This window comes from Poecile atricapillus, chromosome 15 (assembly GCF_030490865.1).
Source record: "Poecile atricapillus isolate bPoeAtr1 chromosome 15, bPoeAtr1.hap1, whole genome shotgun sequence".
In the NCBI taxonomy this organism is placed as follows: domain Eukaryota; kingdom Metazoa; phylum Chordata; class Aves; order Passeriformes; family Paridae; genus Poecile; species Poecile atricapillus.
In genome coordinates this window covers 5,932,059-5,946,315 of record NC_081263.1, presented here as the reverse complement: position 1 = coordinate 5,946,315, position 14,257 = coordinate 5,932,059, and positions in this window count along the sequence as shown.

The window sequence follows — 14,257 nt, the reverse complement described above, 5'->3', positions numbered from 1 at the left end:
CCCCCTTTATAATCTGATTTCCTTGATATTTTCCTTGCTTTTCTGCCAAATCCCTTTTTTTTTTTTTTTAAATTTCCAAGCAATTCAATTCTGGCACCTGAACTTGTGTATTTGTGGGGAAGGATTGGATGATGACTTTCAGATTCCAAGTTTTGTTTGACAGCTTCTTATTCCTTGTAACAATTTCATCTCTAACAGCCAGGAAGCCAATTTTAGAGCAGCACAGAAAGAATTTCATAGGTAGCATGAACGCAGTCAATGCAAAACCACCTCTGCCCCTGCAATGTAAACACTGAAGCATGTCCATAAATTTAACTATGACTGTTCCAAAGACGAGCTGGTGCTGTTGGCAGGGCCAGGGCCTCAGCATTTTCAAACTGCTGCTTTTTTATGTTATTTTTCCTCACTTTCACATGAATTTTTATGAATGACATAGCATGTGTTTGTGTGTTTTTATGCTTGCGTCCTAGTGGGTTTGATCTGGGTGTATCAGGCATCTGCCTTGCACAGTTCCTGTCTATACCATGTTAATTATATTGCTCTGCTCTGACATAATAAACACTGAGCGAGTTGTGAATAGATTATTTACGATGCCACCTGAACTCTAAGTAATTATAGCTGTGTAATTTAGCTTCCCCCTATTTCATTTTATATATAATGCAATATTTCAAAATATTCCAGAGCACATCTATCTTTAGCTCTGTGTTTGAATGAATAAATTGTGATTCTCTTTCAAAGGTAATATATCAGCAATGCCCTTAAGGGAGGGCGCTGTAGCTCTGTCAGGAGTGATCCATAAAGTAATTCCCACATAAACATAGACAATGGATACAGAGAATGAACACACACCTTCATTCACAGAAAATAATACTGTACTTACCTGTCTGGGTCTGTGTAAGCTTAATGTTCTACTGTCAAGGCACTAAAGGAAGGTGTGCAATACATCTCAGCCTAATGGGTTTTAATACAGGACTTTTCCTGCAATTCAACGTGTTGGGACAAAATTAGTATTGGGCAACAAATATCCTGCAGTAAATGGAATTAAAGTATTAATGTTTACAGCTGGAGGTGTAAAATTACTTGTGTGGGGATGTTGTTTGAGGCTGATTGTTGGTGTTTGTTTATGGGCTGCAAGGATCCCACTCCAGTACCTGCTGCTGCAGCCTGATCCTGTGGAAACCAGACCTTTGTTGAACCATTCTTCAAGGAGGTACAAGCAGTGCTGGGGTGTGAGAGGCCCTGTCAGACCTGGTGTGAGCAGGAGGGACCCTGGGCACTTCCTGAGGGATGAGCAGTGCTTGGACATTGCCAGCAGCACGTGAGGGTGATGCTCCCTCTTCATCCTGGCTCTCTCTGGTCAGCACAAACATGTGTAGGGTGTTTAGACTCTGTTTCTTGTTCTGGCTCACAACAGACATCGACTTTTGGATCCATGGCCCCAACCTCCCTTTGCCTCAGCTTCTTCAACTCTAAATCCTGGAAAATCCTGGAAAATGTCACTTGCTTCTTAAACAGATGAGGCTACATTTTTCAGTATTTGAACTAGGGCTGGATGCCTCTCTAGAATGTGCTGAACAAGAAGTTATAGACTTAAATGATCTTTCATACTGAATGAAGAGCCAGGAAATCATAGAATCACAAAATGGGACTGTCTTGTGGACACCTTCCACTAGATCAATTTGCTCCAAGTCTTGTCCAGCCTGGCCTTGGACACTTCCATTGGATCCAGGGGCAGCCACAGCTTCTCTGGGCATCCTGTGCCAGGGTCTCACCACCCTCACAGGGAAGAATTTCTTCCCAACAGCCAATTTAAACCTACCCTCTTTCAGTTTAAAGCCACTCCCCCTTGTTCTGTCACTGCATGCTCTTGTTCAATCGACCTCAAATGTTTGCATTTTTGTTTTGCAAAGTGCTTTGAGATCCTCATACCAAAAGTAGTGTAAATGCAATGTATATCTTCTTATATCCTTGAAAACCCATCCAGTGTGATTTTGCCCTCTTTTTTATTTCCACAGAGCCTTATGGGCTCATTCTTGTGGTTCCTCCACACAAAACCCTGGCTGGTGACAGTGGCTGTGAATAGGGGAGCAATCCCACCCAGGACTGCTGGAGCACCAAAGATGTGCACACACATACGTCAATTAAAAGATACTTAAGAGAGTCAGAATCTCCTTTTTTTTCCTTTTCCTTTTCTTTTCTTTTCTTTTCTTTTTTTTTTTTCTTTTCTTTCTTTTTTTTTTTTCTTTTTTTAATTAAAAATGTCAGGATTCAAACTTTACATGGGATTTGTGATGGCTCCAATTCCCGGTTGGCATGTGTGAGGCAGCACCCAGGAGATTCGAGGTTTCCATGACATCATACGGTAACTGTGAGCCTAACAGTTAATTAAATACTATATCCATGTATTCTAGTTAATTGATGCTTCCTTTACATGGTTTATTGTGCTGCAAACTGGTATTGCTTCTGTCTCAGTGAGCAAACACAGAGAGGGAGCAGGGGAAGGAGACGGTGGGATGCTCCCGCTGGCGGCTGGGGAGAGGGAGCTGTTGGCACAGGGCTCCGTGCCCAGGGGCATCCTCCAGGAGAGCCCAGCGTCACCTGCACACCAGGGGCTGGAGGTGGCTCTGAGGGTCAGATGGAGATCTTTTATGAATGAGCTGAGCTGAGCCTTGGGAATGAAGTGCAGGCACAAGCAAGCTGTGCCTATTTTTTTCAAGTCCAGCTTTGTCTGGGGTTTCTGTTCATGCAGAAGAGGACACGGCGCTCCCTTGTATTTATGCTGTGCACAAATGTGGCATCACCTCTGTGGCAGCTGTCCTGCAGGAATGTGGCTCTGCCCAGACCAGAATCTGGGATAAAGCTGGACCTCTCCTGCATGCTGGCCTTAAAGGAGAGGAAAAAAAATATCATCTTTATTTTTTTTTAAAGTATTTTAGGTCAGGCAATGCAGCTTTATTGGGAGTTGGTAACATAACGCAATCTGGCAGCGGGGTCTGAGCACTGACCTGCAGCAGCACACCTCAGTCTCTGGCAGCTTTCCTAAAGGGTGTTGAATCCCTCGAGAAAATGCAAGCCCAGGTGGGCTGCTGAGGTCAGGCCACCTGCAGAAAAGGGCAGGGCACATCAGCAGGCTTGCCTGCAGAGGTGAGCACAGTGTTAAATGATGTGCCCACAGTGAGCGTGACCTTGTCCACTGACAACACAGCTGTGTCAGTGTGCAGAGTTGATAAAAATTCCTGGTGCCCACAAAAATTCTGCCTGATATCTGTTCCTTTCCCCTGCCCAGCTCCTGCTGGCAAAAGTCCAGGTCTCTTATCCTGCTTGTGTGCCTCAGGGTATACTCACCTGCTCTTAAGCTTGAGGCTCAAATGCTGCTGAAAGAAGGAAAGAAAATATTTTTGTTTCACGGCTTTCAATCCAAAATGTAATTTCAGCAGCTTTTTACCAGGAGTTCATTTGGCTCATAGTCTCAGACTGTGACAGATTTTCTAGTCTCCTGATCTGACCTTCCTCAGTACTGGGGTGATTTGTGTGGCTGTGTGTGGGAAGGAGAAGAGGATTTGTTCGATGCTGAAACAGGACTGAGAGCATTTAATTCATAGACAATGAAGAAAACCATGGTTTTGGCTCAGACTCCAGATGTGAAGCTCTAAGACACATCTGTACACTGCTGTGCATTGTTGATATTGGAGATCCTAAAGCATTGAGGCACTGTCAAGTTGGCATCAGAAGCATTTCTTCACTTAAACTCCCAAGGAAAAGCTATTTTGGATGTTTCAAATAAGAATGTTTATAAAAAAATGTCACACCCTGTAAGAAAGCCAAACATTGGTTGCCTTTTTTCTCTTCCTCTTTGTCCTCTTCCCTTCTCACCTTTTCCTTCTCACCAAATGTATAATTTCTCTTCTAAAAGAAGGTGGAATACTGCAAGTGTGATGAGAAACATTTCTAAGGATGACTTTGCAAGGTTTCCACGTTTACTCTCTCATGGCAGCTTCCAGGGTGTGTTTTTTCCAGCTCACAGCTCTTGTCCACTTGCAGCTCCATACTCCTGGTGAGATGAAGAAATACTCTGAGAGCCATCACCCCCAAAATGTTTGCTTGTTGCTGCTGGCCTGGCCTTCTTCCAAAAGGCAAAGTGGCCCCAGCCCAATGAACAGACACTGCAGATGAAGCCAGTTCAGATGGAGGGAGAAATGAAACACATTTACATCCCATTTCAGTAATACCACTCCAAATTATCACCTCTCTGATCCTACCACCATGCCAAGTGCTGCAATGGTGGTGCACTTTGGAAAATAGTGCTGTCTTCTATTAAAGGTAGGTATTTTTTTCTGTAATTCTCTTTAGTGTTGCCTTTAGAGGCCCCTCTATGTGGCTCCTTTCACTTCTAATTACTGCACTAGGAGATTACAGAGTGGTGCTGGCGACAGAGAGAGAGTGGAAGGGGGAGGAATGGGATGGTGGAGAGGGAAAGATTTCTGTGGTAATTTGCATTTAAAGCTGGCACTCAGCATTATATCTCCCTGTTCACCCATTGTCTATAAACATTTTAGCTCTTCCTTCTGCCTCATCAGAATGAATTAAGCATTTTCATTGCACCACCAGCCTAATTAGAGTCATTTACTATGTTGACACAAAGGGTTTTTTTATGAGCATCTCAGCTTTAATACACTACAGCAACATTGGAAACCTCCGATCAAAAGGTAAATGTTTGGGGGTCAGAGATATTTTTCAACATTCTCCCAAGAATACAAACAACTTCCTGGGGAGGTGACGTGTGCGTGCAGCTCTGCCGGGGCCGCGGGGAGCCGGCGCCAGGGCACTCGTGTGCTGCTCCCGCCTTCCACTCGCACTTGTTGGGAGGGTTTTGCTCAGCACAGAGGTGGCTTCGAGTTCTGCAGGTGCTGAGCAGCACAAAGGTGTTGGTGGGTGAAGCCAAAGGGCAGATCCTCAGCACAGATGGAGGGGAACAGAGAGGAGCTCTTCTGAGCCTGAAAAGTCTCTGCACGTTGAGCATATTTGACTCGTGATGGATCTCAGGGTTTTCTTCGAGCAGCCCATGTGCTGAGGAATTGAGATTTTGGAGAGTTTTTCATGTAGGCACATTATCAAGTGAGCCAATGCACACCTCTTGTGCTCTCTCTATCAGAACAAGATAGCAGGGTGTGAATTCTTCTGGATTTTTAGTGTCCACATGCACATTAAGAGATGAATGTGGCCTTGGTTAAAGCCTGGAGGCTTTGACTCTCTCTAGCCTGATTTTCAAACTTGTTTGTACTGGCCTAGGAAAGTTGCATCACTCACAACCAAACCCCAGATAGTAGGAAAAGGTTTCATCTTGGTTTCAGAGTTCAGAGATGCAAGTGCTCTGTCACAACACTGTCACCTTTGTGCTGAATGAATTAGTCACACCTCAGAAATCTGCCACACATCTTAGGAATTTGTGTATGTTTACAGGATTGCAAATATTTTCCGCTAGTTATGCGAGTCATATTTACCAGTTCAGAGTCCTCAGGTTCAGCTTTTCCAAATTGCTGTGACATTTCATATCTTTATCATGTCTGATCTCTTCCTGGATTGTTTCTATAAAGATGTATTTGCTCAAGGCAGGAAGCCCATGTTGTTGGTATGGAAGATTGGATGTTCTGAGCCTTCTTTTCACCAGGCTGAACTGTCCTGGCTTTCTCAGCCTTCCCTTGTAGGAGACAAAACCTGTGCCCTTCACCATCCGTGTGGTCCTTCATTGAACTTCCTGTGTATTCACATCTCTCTGGTACTGAAGAGCCTGGTGCTGCTGGAGAAGTTCCAGGCAGGGCAAGAGCTGAGGTTCCTCCAGGAATAATCATGGCTCCAACCATGGTCCATACCAGATCTTTGGGTCAAACCTCTCCCAGAGCAGCTCAGTGCTCTGTGGTGCTTCTGTCTGCTCCTCTCTAGTACAGGAATTGTTTTGTAACAGTCCATGAGATCAGCTGCCCTGTGTTTTACTATGTCTGAAAATAACGTGCATTAGATGTGAGCTGAGAGAATGAGAACCTAACTCAGCTTTCTGGACCTTTGAGGAACTTTGGATTCCTTTTGTGCTTAAACGTGTTTTCTTGGTCTGCAGGACTGCTTCAGTTTCTAAGGGGTTTAATGCTTTCTCCATGGGGACAGTGTTCACCTTCCTTGTGGCAGGTGATTTTATCTTTAGGAAAGGGAAGCCAAATGTCCTAATCTTCCAGAATCTCTATGTCAGTATATCCTAGAACAGTCCTTGCTCTGCATCCCCTCTCCAGTGTTGCTGCCATGCTCACTGCTCCATGGGATCAGAGCTGTTCTCATCCCACAGGCCATGCAGCATGCCATGAATCAAGGGGCACCTACAACCTTTAAGTTAAGAGTGTGAATGTAAATATTTCCTCGTGGTAAGAGCTGTTTTTACCTCACACACAGTGTCAAACCCTTCTCACTCTCCCGTGTTCCCGTGTGCCCGTGTTTGTGTCCATGTGTAGGCACACATAAGCTGGCCATGAGCTTGTTCTCTTCTGGGAAATTAAATACTTATTTCCATAATCCTACCAGGCCTAGGTAAAGCCTGATGCTTCCCTTGAACTCCTTAAACCAGTTGCTCTGCTTAGCCCTGTGCTGCCCAGGTTAGGGCCAAATTTCAGCCCTAATTCAGAGTGAACGGTTCCTACAGCGCCTTAGAGCAGCCGGATGGTCTGGAGGAAAAGCCTGATCTTAGAAATGTATCCCTGGGATCACCAAAGCCTCAGGCATCTTAGCTACATCTGCATCTTGTAATTATTCTACAGACTACAAGGAAAAGCGAACGTTGCTTTAATTTACACATTTTCTGGCCTCCGCATTTGTTTCTTAGTCAGAGACTAATGGTTAGACCACTGGAGTGGAACCCAGGAGACCTCATTTATTTCAAGCTACACTACCAGCCTGCTGGGGAGCTCTAGCTGAGCCTTCCCCTTCCCTCTGCTGCTGCTTCCCCTCCACAAAGAGGAGGTAGCAATGGTGAACTTGTTTGTAAAGTTTCTGATGAAATAGCACCAAATGAGATAAAACATTAATAACATAGTCCAGGCAAAAAAAACCCCAAGATTTTAGGTACCAAATTATTAGAGGGGTTAGCTAGTTACCACATTATTCACATGCTAATGGTAGGGGAGAAATTGCTTTTTGCTTTATTGCCTCTTTTTGATCACTCTGCTAAATGCTTTGAATGTCCAGACACCCAAACCTCAGCACCAGGGCTAAGGTGGCTGATGGCAGAGCCTGGAGGAGGGGGAGAAGGAGCAAGGGTGGGGGCTGAAGAGGAGGGGAAGGTGTTAGGGGGGGAATATTGGATGGGAAAATAGAGCAGAGTGGGCAGATTGGAGAGCGACAGATTGTGAAAGCGGGGGAGAGAGAGAGAGAGAGAGAGAGAGAGAGAGAGAGGGGAGAAGAGATCCTATTAGAAATACCATGTGTGTGCCTGCATCGAGGGCTGTGCACGCAGGCAGGAAGGGACGCGGCGTCTCCTGGAATATTATTCAAGCAATCACATGAATCCTGTATTAGATAACTCCTCTGGTTGGTTAGCACTGCGAGGGCTGTAAACGTGTTCTGCTTTAATCCCAGACACAGCACGTTCTTAATCTCAAACGCATCAGGCTTTTCCTGGAGGGTTCTGGGGGGCTCTTTTTTACAGGAGCAGGGAGATGCAGGAGTTCAGGGTCTCTGCAGCCTCGGGGTGCTCCTGCTCTTGGGGCTCATTCAGCATCAGCCCTCCGGGATGGAGGAATTTGTTCTGCCTGGGAAAATGGCTACTGCACTAGCACAACATTCTGGGGGGCGAGTTTGGTGGGGAAGAGCCTCCTAGAAAATATGGCATTTTGAAAGAAAATTAGAAAACCCCCAAGCCTCCCTCTTAAATGGTGAAAACCAAACTTAAAGAGTCTGAGTTAAACAGGTGAAACACGAGAAATGTTGAAATCGGACCCAAAACCCTGTATTGACACCATCAGCCTTAATTTACCCCAGAGTACAGAAATAAAAATTCATAGAGACATGATGAAAGGCTGAGAGTATCAAACAGGAATCCAGAGACTTAACCCTGAATTTACTGCTCCCGCAATGGGTTTGCGCTCAGAATATTTTCCACTGTGCAGATGTAGATTCCCAGTTTGTATTTTTATGGTGAGGACTTTTTTTTATAGTTTACTGAATTTGCAATGTATCTTAGAACCACCATAGATGCAGTGAACTGTCATTTTTCTGGATGTGTGTGTGTATGTTCACATACATGTCTTTGAGCATTTTCACGTCGGTTTCATTCACAATACAAGCACAATATTTATGTTGCTTTTGCTCCTGTGTAGATTTCAAGTCAAAATTCTTTTCACAGCTTGGGGATGTACATTTTACCCAGTATAACATTATTAAAAAAAAATAAAAAATAAAAAAATCATCCTCCAAGTAGAAAAAGAGAATTTGATTCACATGGAAGGGGGACAAAGTGAATTGGCAAATTGTGGGCAGGTGCTGGGCCAGCTTCCTCCACATGAATTTGTTAATGCGTCTTAATCCTGACCTGCAACACCCTGCCTGGCTAATGCTGTGGCCTCTCATGACCAGGAATTGCAGACTGCTGGGTTGTGTGGCACTGGGCTGGGATTTTGTCTTTTTCTTTCATTTCTTTCCCAGTGTTGTAGGTTGCTGAGTACATTTCATTTGTGACCTACATAGGATTTGAATCCAATTCTCTAAATTTTTTGTGAGAATGGAATTACTCCACTTGTCTTTGTGTGCATGTACATCTATGCTTGCACATTGCCCCCTGTGAAGAAATTTCCACTGCACAGAGATGAAAAAACGTTATTTTGAAACAGAGCCCCCAATCTATATTTCTTTAAATTGAACGTGGCAGCTCAACACGCTCCCCTTCCTTTTCTTTTGCTGCTCTCTTAATTTGTAAGTGGGTAATTATTTGTTGGGGGTTTTTCTTCAGATTTGGGTGGATGCAACGTGGAGCTGAGTGTTGCTATGCAGATTCCTGATTTTGATGGCAGGAACATAAAGCTCTGCAAAGAAGGGCGTCATCTCGGCAATCCGGGGACGCGCGCTCCGACTCGTGCCTGTGATTTCATCCTTGCGGCAGCGTTCCCCACCCGGGTGACTCCCTGAGCCCAACCAGGGGCTGAACCCTGGGCTGCAGATGAGGAGATGAAAAGTTGGGATAATGGTGTTAATAGGGGGATGGTGGACACGCGGCGGGTTTGCGGGGAAGCGCCACGCCGCGCTCCCAAAATACAATTTGTGTAGGGAAGCATTGTCATTCCTGGTTTTCTGTGTTTTGGGGGAGAAACAACCGTCTGGTTTTATAACTGTATATCTAAAAACCATGGAAATATATGCATCATCCTGCAAAATAATAGAGAAACAAGTACATCCATGGAGTTTATATAATAGAAACTGAGCGTTTTTTCATTTGCACTTGCAAAAAATGCAAACTTCCCCCACACAGATATGTTCTATCTCATTTCATTCCTTCTTTGCTATTTTTTCTCTGTTTTTTTGCTCACATGTAGCTGAATTGAACAAACAATATTGAAGTCAGTGTTGTCCCTGCTCCGCTGTACACTCTGCCTTTTGCTGTGTGCTTTTCCTTCAGTTGCTGACAAAGGCAAGAGCCCAAATGCTGGGTGATTATGGTCAGGTTTTCCAATCTTCCCATCAGATCTATTCAAACTGTTAATAACTCCATTCCAGGAGAGTCATAACTGTCCTGTAAATGTGTCTTTCCCTGTATACATAATACAGGAACCTGAGAGAGTTTTCAGAACGAGCCAAAGAACATGGTGAAAATGTGTGTGTTTTCCCAGGTTAGGTTGTAAGGGCTGAATTCACAAATATGGACTATTTTTTTATTTTTTGATGAACATTTTTTCATTTATTTTTAATTTAATCACATGTTTTAGTTTTCAGGCACATTCTGAAGAATGATCTTTATAAAATATGCAGTCCTCTTCACAGTCTTATTACATCACTACTGCACTGGGAGAGACATCTCTCTAAATTGAAAACCATCTTTAATGAATTGTTGTTTTATTTTAGGATCCCTTTAGGTTTCGTAGAACATTCAGTCTGAGTTGTCTGTCTGAAGGAATTCTGACCAAACAAATCAAAATAAAAAAAATATTCTCCAGCCCTTGACCTGGCTCACAGCAACCCCTGTGTTATAAAACAAAGGGTGGCGGTGATGGGGGGAAATCCCACTGTGAAGTAGAAAATCAGCATTACTGCTTAGCTGCGGATTTGGAATCAAATTGCATGTAAGATTTTAAAATTTGATGGAAAACTGTGACCTTCTACCTTACCTGCAGCTGTAGTGGAAGACAGTGACCCTAGAAGAATGTGATTTATTGGTGAGATAAAGCAAGCCGTAAAATATGAGGAGGATGGGTTATTGTCAGTAAAAAGCATAAAGACAAGGGAAAAAAAAAAAAAAAATCTAAACCTTAATTGCCAGTGAAGAAAATACAGAGGAGGAAAGAGGGAGATGAAGGGGAGAACGAGAGCATCCCCAGTGGCAAAATGGTTAAAAGAGACGACTAAAATCCAGCAAAAAATCAAGCAGTCAAGTAGTTAATTGACTTTGCTTTAATCAGCCCAATGAATATTCATTAGTGTGCTGGTCCTAATCATGGGGGCCATGTTGTCCGCATTTAGCAAGCGCACGCTCAGCATCATGCATGCCTCAACAGCTTCCCTTCCTCTCCGCACTGACATTAAATTTAGAGGCTTTGCGCCTTCCCAGCTCGAAGGGAGCGGGATTGGCCCAGCTGCTCGCTCGGAGATGCCATAGCAACCCCTGGCTCGTTGCCTTGGAAACATTTTTTTTTTTAATTTTTTTTTTTTTTTTTTTTTTTTTTTGTGAGGGCCTGAGCCAGTAATCCATAGGCTTAACGTAGAAAATATGTCTTTGTGGGGCATGTGTGTATAGATACAGAGATGTAAGGCAGAGATTGAATGGGCGGAAGGCGACTGTGTCTTCCATTGTGCGGCTTTCACGAGAGGAATGGGGTGAGGGATCTCCTCCTCCGCAGCCCAAGCTCTGCTTTGGGTTACCAGCTTTACATTTTTTATTTTATTTTATTTAAATTAAAAATGCATCAGCTCTCTCGGTTCATTTCCAGACCCGCTCAAAGGGAGGAGGAATATTTCTCTCTGCCACAACTCTCCCCTCCCCACCCCAGGAAGAAGCAGCGAGTGCTTTAAGGGCTATAGGACCCTATTATCCACATCGAGTAGAAGTTCCTCCTCCTGAAGGAGGTGGGTCTGGAAATGAGCTGCCCCATAAATCAATGGAGAAGTGCAGGCATGGAGCTGGAGCCACGGAGCGGTGAGTGCGGCTGCTGCTCCTCACGCTCCGGCTGCTTCTCCCTTTGCGCGAGCAGGGGGAGGCTCCTGCCGGAGATTGGTTCAGCCAATGTAACTCCAATCCCACTCCAGTCTCTTAATATTCCAGATGTTGCTGGGGAAAAAATGATGATGTCCTGATCCTGGTGTTTTAGGAGTAGTTTGTGTTTCTGCCTCCCTGAAAGAAAAGAAATGAAAAAGCAGCAAAGTCCCCAGCTGTGTCAGACCCAGCGTTACGGGCTGTAAAAATAGAATTTAAAAGCAAGAAGAAGCAAAACAAAACAAAAATCAGACCACCCTAATATATTCAGAATGCCTGCGAGGAATTTTGGAACTGGGAAATCCAAATGGTTAATGTTGTCTGGTAAATAAAGCTCATCCCTTAAAGCAAATAAAAAAAAAAAAGTCCTGACCCAGCGAGGCATCATCTCCAATGGAACAAAACAGCTGCAGGGAAAATGCGCAAAAACAACCCGTCCTCTTTGGACTCGGGCTGTGCGCGTGCGAGGCGCCTTGTGAAGCACTCAGGGTAAAGATGAAAGCTGCACAGGAATCCAGAAATAGTCCTGCAGAAGATTAAGCAATAGGTGCTTTCAAAAAAGCATTAGTAATTTCCTAATATCTATCGTGCCTTTTTTTTTTATTTTTAATAGCTCTTAAGATAGAGCAGGAATGGCTACAAGTGAAAAACTAATTCAGCAGCTGCGAGAGGAATCGGGTTTGGTCTCTACGAGAGGTTTTTTTTAATGTTTCTATTATCGTTATCTTAAATTATTCAAAAGTGTCATTTTGAGCTCACAGTGCAGGCACATGGTTTAATGAAAGCAGATGAAGAAGGATCCTCCTTATCAAAAAAAAAAAAAAAAAAAGAAAAGGGGGAGCATTGTCCCATCTCCTGCCACCTGTGATGGGAAAGGTCCTGCTGGCTCAGCATCGTGTCCTGGGGGGAGCATAATTGGAAAAGGGGACCCATTTATTTGGCCCAGCACATTAAAATGTTCTGTAATGCTGCTAAAAATGTGGGGATGTTAAGGCATGGTTCCCAGGGCAGCATAGAAAAGGATAAACTTTATTTACCCCAAATCCATGTCCTGAATGGCACCAAAACCCCATCAGAGATCTCTAGAGGGTGTAGGGCTCAGGATGGCAGATTGTGTGCTGGCCAATAGTCCAGACACCAGTTCTGGCCAGCGTGGGCAGGAAATTGTTTCTTAACATCTGTATCTGCAGAGAAGAAGATAAGGTTAATCAGCCTCCAGTTCCCCATCAAAGAGAACTACTGTGGTTTGCAACATTTTTAAGTGTGAAAGGAAAAAAATTCTGCCACCCACGACCAAATGTCAAGATTGAAGGCTGGTGGCTTGATCTCCAAGGTCTTCAGCAGCTTCCATCTGGCTTGGGCAGCCCTGCTGCCATCCTGAGCACAGCTCAGTGGGGGTCATTTCCGGCAGGAAAAGATGGATATTGCTGGAGAAAGAGGGGTTTAGGATGCCTTTTGTGGGTTATTTGTTTGTTTCTTTGTGGCTTGCTTCTTGTTGTTTTGTATTTGATTTGGTTTGTTTGCTTTTTTAAAAATAAAATTTAAATTCACCAGTAATTATAGCTGCAAGAATGGAGAGGAGAGAGAATTGTGAAATGCATGAATCAAGAAAGAGCTGATTTAAAGCAGCCTATCAGAGCTCCTGGGAAAGATTATTTTATCCCAAGAAGCATCGAGGCAGAAGGACTCATAGGATCCAAGAGTGGCAGAGCGCTGATGTGAGACAAAGAGCTCCTGGGGAGGGAGTGAGGAAGAAAAGTAGGTTAAAAAAATATTGACAGTGAATTTCCAGGGGAAATTTTTAATCTTGATAGATCCATTTCTCTACAAAAATTGTTTTGGGAAATTTCGCAAATGTGTTTAAGAAGTCCAGACCAAAGTACACTAGAGAAAATCCTTCATGTAGTCCTACTGAGGAGCATTTATTAAAAGAGTATCATAATGGGAATGATTTTATTTTTGTGCTCGTATTTTGTTGATTCAAATCTCTGAATGGAGTCTGCTTCTTTGTGGTTAATTTTGAGAGCTGTTTGTGGTCTATAGAAGAGACAAGATCAATTAATTTTGTAGGGGGACCATGCAATCAAACACTGAGCAGGATGATACTGTCCCTGAGGCCAGTAGTGCCTTGGGGCTTTCCTGTGACTTGAATCTGGTTTGTGCTGGCACAAATGACTGTGGAGGTGAAGGACAGGACTGTTCCTCTTGGAAATATTGAAAAATGGAGGTTTAAAAAAAAAGGCAAAGAGCCCCTGCTCGGAAGGGCAAGGCAGCACGTGTCACTCAGAGGACCCAGCTCTGCATTCAGAAATGGTTGAGTAGTTTGCCATGGTGCTGGTGGAAATGCATGAAATTGCCCTGGTTTGTATGAGGGTTCATCCTGCAGGTTGTGCTGATGGTACCTGGAAATTCATCCTTTGTTAACCTGGTGTTGTTTTAATTGTTCTGTTGGGGAGCAGAAGAATGTATTGAGGATGGTGATAAAGTACCCTGGTGAAAATGATGTCTTGGAGCAGTTTTGGGCCTCAGTTTCAAATGTGGCAAAAGGCAAGAAAGCAAAGAGCTGGAAAGAACAGTTCTCCAAGTGAATAAAGATCAAAGAACGTTTCCCAACAAAAATGAGGATATACCTATGGAGAATATTTTTTTGTAAAGTTTAATCTGGACATCTCTAATACAATGCAAGGATAAAAGTTAACCCTATAGAGCTTTTATAAAATGGTATACTGATATAATTTTTTTCTTTCAATTTGTTCTTACAGTATTTTCCTTTTTTTCCTTAGCTACAAAAAGTCCAGTGCTCCTGAGGAACAAGAAACC